Source organism: Thamnophis sirtalis, unplaced genomic scaffold (genome assembly GCF_051295495.1).
Source record: "Thamnophis sirtalis isolate CommonGarterSnake01/CBP01778 unplaced genomic scaffold, rThaSir2_p1.2 scaffold_3, whole genome shotgun sequence".
Lineage (NCBI taxonomy): Eukaryota > Metazoa > Chordata > Lepidosauria > Squamata > Natricidae > Thamnophis > Thamnophis sirtalis.
Window position 1 is genome coordinate 166,718,123 of NW_028261383.1, and position 13,055 is coordinate 166,731,177.

The following is a 13,055-nucleotide window of genomic DNA, read 5'->3' on the forward strand; positions in this document are numbered from 1 at the left end:
GCAGCCACCATCTCAGGAGATCTACCAGATTCCTGGAGAGCTCTTACAAGAATGTCCAGATCGTGTAGACTTCATGCATGAATGCTGAATTTCACAGGCTTTGCAGTTACCGTATTTTTCGGAGTATAAGATGCACCTTTTTCCCTCAAAAAAGAGGCTGAAAATCTGGGTGCGTCTTATACACTGAATACAGCATTTTTTTTGCCTCCCGAAGCCCCGCCCCTTCACCAAAATGGCCGTGCATATCCTTATGGAGGCTTTCAGAGAGCTCCTGGGGGCTGGGGAGGGTAGAAATGAGCAAAAAAATGGGCTGGTTTTTGCCCCCCAGCACTCTATGAGCCTCCATAAGGCTATGCATGCCATTCTTTTGACAAAACATGGGCCCGTTTTCACGAAAAATGGGCCATTTTTTGCTCGTTTTTGTCCCCCACCACTGGAGCACTCTGCAAGCCCCCCCAAGGCTATTTATGTCTTTTTTGGGGGGGGAAATAGGCCCATTTTCATGAAAAATGGGGCATTTTGGGGAGGTTTGCAGAGTGCAAAAACTTTTTTTTCCTTCTGGAAAGCTCTTTAATTGATTGATGAGAATTACATTGATCAAGTGCTGTGCCAGCAGAAACTCCTACCTATCTACTGTAGTTCTCTCTATCTCTATTTCTCTCTATATATCCCTCTATCTACCTACCAGTGACGTGCGGTGAGGTTTATGGCTGGTGAGGCACTGACACAGGGGTTTCAAATTTTTTTAGACTTGTGGACTTCAACTGACAGAATTCCACAGCAGGCATGCTCAGTTCCGATTTAAAGCAACAGCATTTGTTTTTCTCCTTTGAGAAAGTTTCCTTCATTCTTTTTCTTCTCTGGCAGCAACTAGCTCAGCCTGACCTCAGCTCTTGCCTTTTTCCTTTTACATTATTTTTTCTTTTCATGATGACAGTGGTGAGGCTCTGCCTCCCCTGACTGCACGTCCCTGCTACCTATCTACACACACTCTCTCTCCCTCCCTCCCTACTGTATTTCTCTATCTCTCTATTTCTCTCTCTCTAGCCCACTACCCACCTACCAACCATACTCTTTCTCTCTCTCCCTACCTACCTACTGTAGAGCCGAGGTGGCGCAGTGGTTAGGGTGCAGTACTGAAGGCCACTACAGCTGACTGTTATCTGCCGTTCAACGGTTCTAATCTCACCGGCTCAAGGTTGACTCAGCCTTCCATCCTTCCGAGGTGGGTGAAATGAGGACCCAGACTGTGGGGGCGATATGCTGACTCTGTTAACCGCTTAGAGAGGGCTGAAAGCCCTATGAAGCGGTATATAAGTCTAACTGCTATTGCTATTTCTTTCTCTCTCTCTTTTTCTCTCTCTCTCTCTATCCCTTTTTCTACCTACCTACCTAACTACTCTCTCTCTCCCTCCCTCCCTACTGTATTTCTCGATCTCTCCATTTCTCTCTCTCTATCCCTTTATCTACCTACCTACACACACACTCTCCATACCTACCTACTGTATTTCTCGCTCTCTCTATCCCTTTATCTATCTACCTACCTAACTACTCTCTCTCTCTCCTACCTACCTATTGTATTTCTCTCTCTTTCTCTCCCTCTCTATCCCTCTATCTTACCTACCTACTTTTTTAAAAAAATTTGCCTCTTCAAAACCTTGGTGCGTCTTATACTCTGGTGTGTCTTATACTCTGAAAAATATGGTATGTGAGATGGTAGCCATTTTTATTCAGGGGAGGGCAAGGGGTTTGGATGCCTTTTTTGGGAATCAATGGGTTCTCTGACACCCAAAGTAGTTGAGATGCCAGTTGCTAAAGTGATATTGCTGGATCTGATATGGGAGATCCAACTATAAATGCCTTCATCATAAATTTCACCAGTGTCAGCAAAGCAGTGAGTCTCCCGCTCTAGAGAAAGAAAGATCATCAACACTACCTTGATCTCACCAAAGAGACAAAAACAAAACACAACACAATCCCTCTAGTCTAGAATCATTTTGTCTAGGAGAGGAATAATAATACTATCAACTTTGTGTACCCATCTCAGAAACAGCTGCAGCTTAACAATGCTTCCATACATTTGCTGCTTCCTAATTTCAGGCATATGGTCACAGCACACTTACACATCCTGGGGACAAAGACAAGCATTGTGTAAAGTAAGAGACAAGGAGCTTGCAGGTCACCAGTGCAAGACAACTATACTACAGCTGCTGCTGACTCAGTAGCTATCAAGAAGGAGCAAAAGGCAAACTGGTTTCAGGATCTCTTCCTCATAAGCCAGGAAGTTTTCTGCCAAGGGCTAAAATCCCACAGAGGGTACTCCGTTATGGAATGGTACAAGTGAGTCCAAGTAATGGGGACAAATATTCTGTTTTCATTGTGATACACTACTCTTTTTCTTCTTCCCCTTTTTAAATACATCCTCTGACTTCTTTTGTAAGAAGCAGGTGACAGGGAAGGATACACTAAAAACACATCTACATTAATCGCCTGCAGAGAATTTTCAAAATAGACACAGGGCCTAAAGCAGGGGTGTCAAACTCAATTTTATTGAGGGCTGCATCAGGGTTCTGTTTGACCTTGGGGGGGGGCAGGGGGCATGGCCAGTTCAATGTCATTCATCAAGGCTCCATGTTTAGCAGCGACGGCCTCCTGCAGACCTCTGCCAGCAAAAACGGAGCCGTGTGTGTGTCGCACACGGCCTGTCTAGGTTCTGTTTTCAACCACAATGGTCTTCTGCAGCCCTCTGCCAGTGAAAACGGAGTTTGGGGAGGCCAAATGCGGCCCGCCTGGGCTCTGCTTTTGGTTGCAACAGCCTCCTGCAGCCCTCTTCCAGGGAAAAAGGAGATCATCGAGCTCCATTTTAGCTGGCAGAGGGCTGCAGGAGGCTGTCGCGGCTGAAAACGGAGCCCGGGAAGGCTGCACATGGCCCTCCCAAGCTCTGTTTTTCCTGGCAGAGACACCACAGGCCAGTCCTTCACTATTTCCAGGGTGGCCCTGTGTGTCACATCTAAGCGCCCCGCAGGCCGGATCCAGCCCACAGGCCTTTAGTTTAACAACCCTGGCTTAATGCTTCAGTGTACTTACCCTACCTATAAAGCTGCATATTCTGCATCGTGATCTTTCAAACTGAACCCAAGCTAATGTCCAATTACCTCATCTGATGCCTACGACTCTAAAGTCTACGATACAAGTGGTCCCTGGGTTACAACCATTCATTCAGCAACTGTTCAAACTTACAACATTATTGTCAGCCTCTGTTTTGCTGCTTGCTTTTCGGCTGCCATTGAAACGGGGTGGAGGGGCATGGTATTTGGATGGGGAAGTGTTCATTGCAGCAGTGACTGTAAAAAGGAAGTTGTTCTCACCATCTACTGCGCATGTTGCAGATAGAGGAGTTGCCGCCAAGGCCAACTCTCCGGCATACCAACCTGATGATGATTTTTGAAGATGTCTCCCACATGACACCTGTGGGGTGTTTGGATTGGACTATGGGATAGGGTCAGTGGTGGGTTTCAAAACTTGTTCGAACCTACTCTGTGGGTGTGGCCTCCTTTGTGGGAGTGGCTTGCCGCCCATGTGACTGGATGGGAGTGGCTTGCCGCCCATGTGACGGGATATGAAGATGCCGACGACACTTGTCAGAACCACCTTAAATTACCTCACACACAGCACTGGCATGCATCAGAATAGGATGTAAACTTGTTTTTTAAAAGGCATCTTTGGTTTGCGTTAAAACAACTTCAACACACGCAATGTTCTGATTGCACCACAAACGCAGTAGTCATCCTTACCTTTCACAGAGGCACTAAGTTTTGTAAATATGAGCATGATAGTGTAGAATAATCATATCCAAGGACCAGTGGTGGGTTTCAAAAATTTTTGGAACCTCTTCTGTAGGTGTGGCCTGCTTTCCGGGTCCACTGGTGGAACCTCTTCTAACCGGTTCGGTAGATTTGACGAACCGGTTCTACCGAATAGGTGCGAACTGGTAGGAACCCACCTCTGGATGGGGTTACCAGGGGAGGGGATTCGGTCACATATTGATATCTATGATTACGCGCGCTTTTGCCTCAGATCTTGCTTTGCCTAGCTACTATCTACTCATGACCAGTAAAAGTACTCTTAATTCTGCAAAATGGAGTTGAGTGGTTTCTTTCTTGGTTACTGAGGGAGGCCGCCGTGACATTTGTGGAATGAGTGGTACTTATGACTGGTCCTTGAAGATCCGTTGTTCCAGCATTCCCCCCCCCCCAAAAGAAATCATGGACGCTTGGCAAACCAGCTCACCATTACGATGGTTTCAGTGTCCTGCAGTCACATGAGCTCCATTTGTGACCTTTCCTGCTGGCTTTCCATAAGCAAAATCTATGAAGCAGCTGGCAAGGAAATTTGCCCCTGCTGCTTCCCCCCCCACCCCCCCGAGAAATCCTGCAGCAGCTTTAGGGATTCCAGAGATATTGTACTCCGTAGCATCCATCCACGCTCTCTACATGTAGCCCTCGACTTACGACCACAATTGAGCCCAACATTTCTTTTACTAAGTGAAATGTTTGTTAACTGAGTTTTTCCCTTTTCTAATGGCTTTTCTTGCCACAGTTGTTAAGTGAATCACTTACATTAGTAACCGTGACCCGACAAAAGGGCGAACGACAAAACTGCGCCCGTCTAAACTGCGTCGCTAAAACCGCGACATCATCAGCACGGCGACAACAGCGCGCCAACAACAGCGCGGAGACAACAGCGCGGAGACAACAGCACGGAGACAACAGCACGGAGACAACAGCGTGGAGACAGAAGGGTGCTTTACAACAGTGCGTCGGCAGAAAGCCGATTTAACTTAAGGTAAGGTTTAGGTTTAGGGTTAGGTTTAGGGTTAGGTTTAGGGTTAGGTTTAGGGTTAGGTTTAGGGTTAGGTTTAGCGTTACGTTTAGGTTTAGGTTTAGGGTTACGTTTAGGGTTAGGGTTACGTTTAGGGTTAGGGTTAGGTTTAGGGTTAGTTTTACAGCGTGCTTCTGTCGCCGCGCTGTTGTCGGCGCGATTCAGCGCTCATTCGTCGGAGTGCTTTAGAACACGCAGTTTTGTCACCGCGGTTTAGTTGGGCGTGGTTTTGTTGTTCGCCCTTTTGTCGGTGAACCATTAGTAACATGGTTGTTAAGTGGAGTGGCTTCACCATTGACTTTGCTTGTCAGGCGGTCACTAAAAGGCGATCACATGACCCCGAGACACTGCAACCGTCATAAAATATGAGTCAGCTAGCAAGCCTCCAAATTTTGATCACATGACCATGGGGGACGCTACAATGGTTGTAAGTGTGAAAAACGGTCATAAGTCACTGTTTTCAATGCTGTTGTAACTTAGAATGGTCACTAAATGGACTGTTGTAAGTCGAGGACTATCTGGATACCTGTAGGGCCCAGCAGCTACCCGCCATCTTGTCTACTTGCACTCTGTAGCATATATCTGTCCACAGGACCACGCACTCAGTCGCAGTCCCGCCTGGCTCACCCACAGCCCCTGCAGAGCCACCTGTAGGCATTGCAGATCTGCCTGAACTCCATAGCACCTACCCACAGTAACACACACACACACACACACACACACACACACACCATCAAGTAGAAAGCTTTTCTAATCAAGGCTCTGCATTTTATCCATATTCAAAGATATATACCATATTTTTCGGAGTATAAGATGCACCGGAGTATAAGATGCACAAGGAGGCAAATTTTAAAAAAAGTTTTTGTACTCTGCGGACCTCCCAAAAACGGCCCGTTTTTCGCAAAAATGGGCCTGTTTTTTTTTAAAAGGCATGAATAGCCTTTAGGAGGCTTCCAGAGTGCTCCTGGGGGCTTGAGGGGGAAAACTGAGCAAAAAATGGCCCATTTTTCGCTCATTTCTGCCCTCCCCAGCCGCCAGGAGCACTCTGGAAGCCTCCTAAAGGCTATGCACTGCCGTTTTTGCAAAGGGGATGGGGTTTCGGAAGCCAAAAAATGCTGTATTCAGTGTATAAGACACACCCAGATTTTCAGCCTTTTTTTTTTTTGAGGGAAAAAGGTGTGTCTTATACTCCCAAAAATACGGTATATGCCCATCACAAAAAAAGGAATTAGCTACACAGAAGAGTGTTACATTCATATTTACTGACACAAAATTGTTTGTTGTGAAAGCGACTGCCTGTGAAGGCTCCTGGATTGGGGCTGAAAGGCGAAAGGGAAAAAGTATGCTCCTTCCCTTATTTAGGTAGAAAAACTTATTTACAGAAAAACACTTCTACACAGAAGAGGTAACTATGGATATAGTTGAGCCTTCTTAACCTTATTTCATTACATTTTATTTTAAAGTCACTGTATTTATTTTTATAAAAATCTTCTCAGTTAAAAGTTTTTTTAAAAAAAGACTTAATTTGGTGAACATAGCTATTTCAATACTTCCCACACAAGGCAGACTTCAGCCCGGCTATCCTTTGACATTTGTACCATGCTGAGTCCCGTAATTCTCCCGTAAAATAATATTTACAAAAATGCCTGTGAGAGAGGGAAAAGCATATATTGCGGCAGCTATCGTGGGGAAAAGGGCATCCTAGGGGAAATTGCATGCGAAAATACATTATCAGACTAAGACTGCACGCAGAAAGCCAAACATTAGAAGAATTACATGTTTAAATTTGAGTAGTGACTTTTTAAAGAAAAAAAAAATGAATCCCCACAGAAGCCGAATCAAACAACTATAAGATGTGAGAAATGAATGAGCTCAAAACTGATCCATTTTCCCTATCCTGAATAACAGACCTGGTCTTATATCAATACAGTCCTCGATTTACAACAATTCATTTAGCGACTTTTGAAGTTATAAAACCAAAAATGTGACTTATGACCATTTTTCACAGTAACAACCATTGCAGCATCCCCATGATCGTATGATCAAAATTCAGACGACTGACAGCTGACTCATATTTATGACGGCTGCGGTATTCTGGGGTCCTGTGATCCCCTTTTGCGACCTTCTGACAAGCAAAGTCAATGGGGAAGCCAGGTTCACTGAAAAACCACGTCACTAGCTTAAAAACTACAACGATCCACTTGATCTCTATGGCAAGAAAGATTGTAAAACGAAGCAAAACTCGCTTAACAAAATGTTTCACTTAGCAATGGAAAATTGGGGTTCAATTGTGGATTGTAAGCTGAGGATTACCTGTATTGATAAGTCTCTAGCGCTGATTTGTATGCAATAATCTGAGATGGTTAGTCAAAATTTGCTGTTCAAAGCAAAACAAGTACCAAAGAAATGTCTCCGCTTTGGCAAATTTCTTGCAATTGGATGATGCTCTTAGCCGTTTCCAGGAGCCACAGGATGAGGTCCTCATTTCTGGCCCTCAGAAAATAAGTGAATTAATGATACAACAGGAATGGAAAGGAGCAGGAATGTTTCAGGAGGTTTAAAAGAGCAAAATGATTGCCTTGAGCCTCTTATATTCTTCCCAGAAGTAGAAAAATGGGCTTTTTCAAGATATTCAATGAAGCTAGTATAATTTAACTTGAAAACAGCCCCATTTTTCAAGGGGTTGTTTTAAAGGATGAAGCAAGTCCCTTAAGTCTTGCTAGACATGTACAGGGAGTCTTCAACTTATAACAGTTCATTTAGTGACCATTCAAAGTTACGACAGCACTGAAAAAAGTGAGCTACCATTGTTTTTCACACTAAGGACCATTGAAGCATCCCCATGGTCATGCGATCAAAATTCAGATGCTTGGCAACTGACTCATATTTATGACGTTGCAGTGTCCCTGGGCCATGGGATCCCCTTTTGCAATCTGCTGACAAGCAGAGTCAATGGAGGAAGCCAGTCACTCAACAACCGTATTACTAACTTAACTATAGAAATTAACATTACCGCTACTAGACAGGAGATTAAAAAAGCTTGCCAAATCAACCGCCATTTTAACCCAATCACTGGTTTACCTTTCTGGTAAACGTCTACCAAAAAAATACCATATAAGATAAACTCTGTGTAAAAAATAAAGAAACCCCCCCCCCACCCTCGTGAATTGTAAACCCTTAGATATGAGGGCATGGCATGATATTATAACATCTATATCTCTTAAGAGAAGGTGGACTACTTTAACAATAAACCAGAAATCAAGTATGCAGAGATATAGATCCCCTCCCACAGCTCCCACTCCAGCTATATTTTTCATCCAACAATTTTGGTGAAATGTCAGCCTGCCCTTCCCCACACCTTTTTGGGATGCCCAGACGTGATTTAATTATTTGCAACTATCAGTGGTGGTATTCAGCCAGTTCGGACTGGTTCTGGCAAACCGGTAGTGGCGGTCTGTGGGTAGAGCAGCCCAACCCTCCTGGCGCTATGCTGTCGTATTTAGCCACATTTTCTAAGCTGTGTGCATGCATGCAAGCTGCGTGTGTGAGCAAAGCCCCACACATGCGCAAAAGGCATGCGCACGCTCACATTTTCAGTGCGCGGTGAACCAGTGGTAAAATTATGTGAAAACAGAGGTGGGATTCAAATAATTGAACAACCAATTCTATGCCTTAATGATTTCTTCCAACAACCAGTTCACCAATGCTCAGAAAGTTAACTATCGGTTCTCCCGAAGTGGTGTGAACTGGCTGAATCCCACCACTGTGTGAAACCCACTTCTGGCAACTATGCAGGAGAGTAAGGAGTAGTGCCAAAAAAAGAAAGAAACCATCTCTCCCCAGACTTGTAAGTCTGAGGATTTTTTCAGCAGAATATTTGGGCTATTAAATTTCTGCCCTCTCTGTGACTGGAGGGGAGAACAGATTATGGCAGCTGAAAGCTTCTCCATCTCCTAGTCCTGGGCCTGCTTCCCATTCATTCCTCTCTCTCTCTACAGAAGCTGGGGATTAGAAAGTTGGCAAGAGAACGAAGAGCACCTGACCCTTCTAGGATAATTTGCCTTGGGCCCTCCCAGGAGCTGGACTGAGCTGGGCTAAGCTCCCTACTGACAGAGTTGGAGGGCTTAACTCCTTAAATCCTTTCTCACAGCAAGGCAAAAGTCCAGCTTTTAATCTACTCAGCGGCCAGGTCTCTTTTCTCTTTCAAGAGCTGTGGGATTCCTGGCTCTCAGCCCCATCCAACCCCCTTGTGGTGCAGGAGACTTTGGAAAGGGAAAAGAAGGGAAGGGTGGATGAAGGAATGTGGATCTGGAGTCTGGAAATCTCCACTTTGCACACAAAAAATGCAATGGGTAAATACCTAATACTGTCACAGCGTGTGAAAACCAACAGAATGTCAGATCCTATGTCCTGAGACAGACTTCCCCTCTTGAAAGAAACAAAAATCATTTATGTGATGGCATGCCTATTCTCTGCTCAATTCATCTTGCTCTTTTTGGTACATTTAAAAAAAATTCCCTGTTAATAATACTTTTTCAGCCAATGTTCAAGGTGCCAGATGGCAGGTTGACTGCAGCATCCTTTGATTTGGACCCTATCCCAAACTCGCAGCACTCTCCACAAAGCAAATAAATATCAAATAGTTACTCAACTGTTGCAAATTACTTCCTCCTTCCCTGACTTCTTTTAGAGGAACGGAGCAATCCTGTAAGGAACTGGCTATCATGGCAAAAAGTCCCCTGCTTTTTTTTTTCCCAATTTGGACCTCCTGTTTTGAAGTCCCTTCCTGTGGGACAGTTAATAATTTTATGAAGGAAATCATAGAAAGATTATATACATCTATAGACCTTGTAGATTCTCCCTCTTCCCATTTTTAGATACAGCTGTGTGTCTTGTTTCCAAGAGATCTGCTGAGGCCTCACGTACGGAGCAGAATCTATGCTTCTACTGAAAGTCTTACGCTGACATCATCACTGCTTCTAATTCCCCTTTGGACCTTGGAGAACCTGTTTTGCGTTGCAGATGCTTCTCAGCTGAGGACCCAATTTATGCTGTGATATATTGGTCCTCCTGCAAATGCTCAAGATTCTTGGTTTGATTTGATATAATTGGGTGAAGCAAGTGCTCTGATGTTCCCTTCCCAGTTCTCACAGCTTCTTCTGGTTAAGCCACTTGGGGGGTACAAGGAAGAGTGGGAAGGATACACCAAACTAGGTCAGTCTAGCAAGAATTGATTCCTTGTTCGCATGCACTGGGCCAGCTATTGCTTTGCGATTAGAAAGAGCTCTCAGAAGTTTGAATTTCCAGCAGTGACAGCATTAATCCTGCTAGACATCGAACTAACAGGAAGCAAAGACAAGGAATACTCCTTTTCAACCAGGCTTCTCACCCTTCTGATATGTAAGCTTTGGACCCACAGCGTCCCATTGTTTTGCCCCTGATATCAGGCTGGAATGCCTCTCCTGCCGATTTCTGTTTTGTTTCACTCATTCAGTGTTTAATCGGTTCCTGTTTATCCTGCGATAGGAGATGGCTTTTGTCTGTCTGGGAGTGTGTATGTCACAGATTTGGCATCAGGGTCAGTGGCATTTCCTTTGGGACAGATGTTCAAGGGCCTTTACAGCAAAATGGACAGAACAGCCTCCAAAAACACAGCACATGGCTCATTTATTTTGAAATAAAGTCAATGCACCTGTAATAACCCAAAGAGCTTCCTCCTAAGATCATTTGAAGTAAAATAACATACACAATCTTGCATAAGGCATTCGGAGTCACTGCCTCCAGCGAACAAACTGCACTGCTCATTGAAGTTTGTTTCTAAAGAGATTTGCTCCCCCAAATAGCACCAAAGGACTTCCAAAAAAGGTAGACACATCTCAGGTAAGGAGAGTGTGAACAGTTCATTGGTGGGATTTCCTTCCCCACTTGGTTGTTTTCCAAGTGTGAAAGTGAAAAGCTATTTATGGCATGCTTTTTCACTCAAGCTCTGGGGTTCCAGGTAGCTCATGCCAGGGAGCTATTAGCCCAGACCGAGCCACAGTTCTGTACTGGAGGAAGCAGGGAAAGAAGTTACCCACAGAATCTACTTAAGAGAACCCTCAAAGTCACCCAAAGTGTCATCTATCTCTCTAATGAAGCCTCTGCCCTCTGTTGATTCCAGATGGTAAATCAAATTGAATTGAATTTATTATATTTCTATGCCACCCTATTCCCAGAAGGGACTCAGGGCGGCTCACAACCCAAGTCAGGAGGGGGGGGGGAGGGATACAAATGGAAAAAAAGACATGGACAAAACAATACCACAATTTAAAAACACTCAACAGCCACATCACAGCGGGGACAGGAACTCATCAGCCCCAGGCCTGTCGGAACAGCCAGGTTTTAAAGGCTTTGCGGAAAGCCTGGAGGGTGGTGAGGGTCCGAATCTCCGCGGGGAGCTCGTTCCAGAGGGCCGGAGCAGCCACAGAGAAGGCCCTCCTCCGGGTGGTCGCCAGTCGGCATTGGCCAATGGATGGAATTCGGAGGAGGCCTAATCTGTGGGATCTGATCGGTCTGTTGGAGGTAATTGGCAGCAGGCGGTCTCTCAAGTACCCAGGTCCAATACCATGAAGGGCTTTATAAGTGACGACTAGCGCCTTGAAGCGTATCCGAAGACCTATAGGCAGCCAGTGCAGCTCGCGGAGGATAGGTGTAACGTGGGTGTACCGGGGTGCACCCACAACCGCTCGCGCGGCTGCATTCTGGACAAGCTGGAGTCTCCGAATGCTCTTCAAGGGCTGCCCCATGTAGAGCACAAATCCTTTGGAGGTGCTTCCCTGTGAGAAAGCAAAGCCAACTTGCCCTTATATGATATCCATTCAGAAGCTCACAAAATTGTCATTGTGAAATGTGAGATGCTGGTCTGCCCTGCAAAAGACTGGAATGGTGCTGGGGCACAATTTGAGAGGGCTGGTGTGCAGAGGAAGGAAAAGTTAAATACTCCCCCCCCCAACAGCTGAGTTTGCATGCTGCCCCTTTTCCCATCCTCTGGACATTCCCTGCTGCATTGAAATAGGCCCTTCTGGGCCACAACCTTGCTGTGGATCCCGGAGGTGCCCAGCAAATCCCTATCTTTCTTTGCCAAGGTCTCATCTGTAAAATGGGAACATCAGGGGCAAAAAAAAAGGTACTATACAGAAATACATTGCCATGATTACCTGCTTTAAAATGAAAATAAAAAGGGCTTTAAGCCAAGCCCTTTCCTGTTCCCTGACCCTCCCCTCACCCCAATCACTCCTTCAAAGCTTCCTTGACTCAAAGCTAGCAAATTCCCATGGAGGCCAAAGGTCCCCCCAGCCCAATTCCACCCCCTTTGTGTGGTTTCAATCTCCTCCCCCATCTCCCCAGGCCCCAAGAACATGGACGTAGGACCGGCCCAAGGGCTAAAAACACACCTCCTCCCTCTTTTCGCTCCCCCAATTGCAAACTTTTAAGGTGGGGGGGGCTGCAAAGTACAATAGGAGCAGACACCCTCCCGCCGCCCAAGATTCCCCCTTGTCTCTGCCCAAATCCCGGGCGGGATTCCTTACCTACCATTCGCTTCTCCCCAAGACGGCGGCGATTTTTTTTGGGGGGGGGGGGTCCCCTTCTGGATAAGCGAGTGGAGTTTGATTTTTCTGCCATCCAGAGCTCGGCTGGGCAGAAGAAAAGAAGAGGCGTGTGTGTGTGTGTGTGTGTGTGTGTGTGTGTGTGTGTGTGTGTATGTCCGTGTTGTGTGTGCGTGTGTGCGTGTGTGTGTGTGTAACAGCCGGCCGAGGATCTTCACTCCCAACACCGATCCTATCTCCAATCGGGGAAGGGAGCTTTCTTCGACCTCATCTTGAGGGCGCTGGGTGGGCTCCGGCCGAGGAAAATCCACCCCTCCTCGGGGTTTCGATCAGGCAAACGAAACGAGGCGGGGGATCGGGGAGGGCAGCATAGAAGGCGGCCGGAGACTGAAGGCGGCGGGAGGGAGGGTGTGTGTTGTGTTGTGTGTGTGTGTGTGTGTGTGTGTGTGTAGGGGGGGTGCGGTTATTGTTTGTTTACCTCCTCGCGTCCTGCCCCTGACGGCTCCTCATCCTCTCGCCGCGGTGCCTGCTTGTCTGTGTTATGTCTCCCGCTTTCGCGCGCGCACACACACACACACACACATACAC

General features: G+C 46.1%; 1 protein-coding gene across 1 annotated transcript in view; it reads right to left on the reverse strand.

The window, feature by feature from the left end:
* Nucleotides 1-12,581, reverse strand: part of CCDC120 (coiled-coil domain containing 120) — a 56,174-nt gene extending 43,593 nt beyond the window's left edge. Inside the window, exon 1 of the mRNA XM_087710776.1 lies at nt 12,454-12,581. The gene's annotated coding sequence lies outside the window, so the exon portion shown is untranslated. The remainder of the gene's footprint in view (nt 1-12,453) is intronic.
* Between the last annotated feature and the right edge of the window lie 474 nt (nt 12,582-13,055).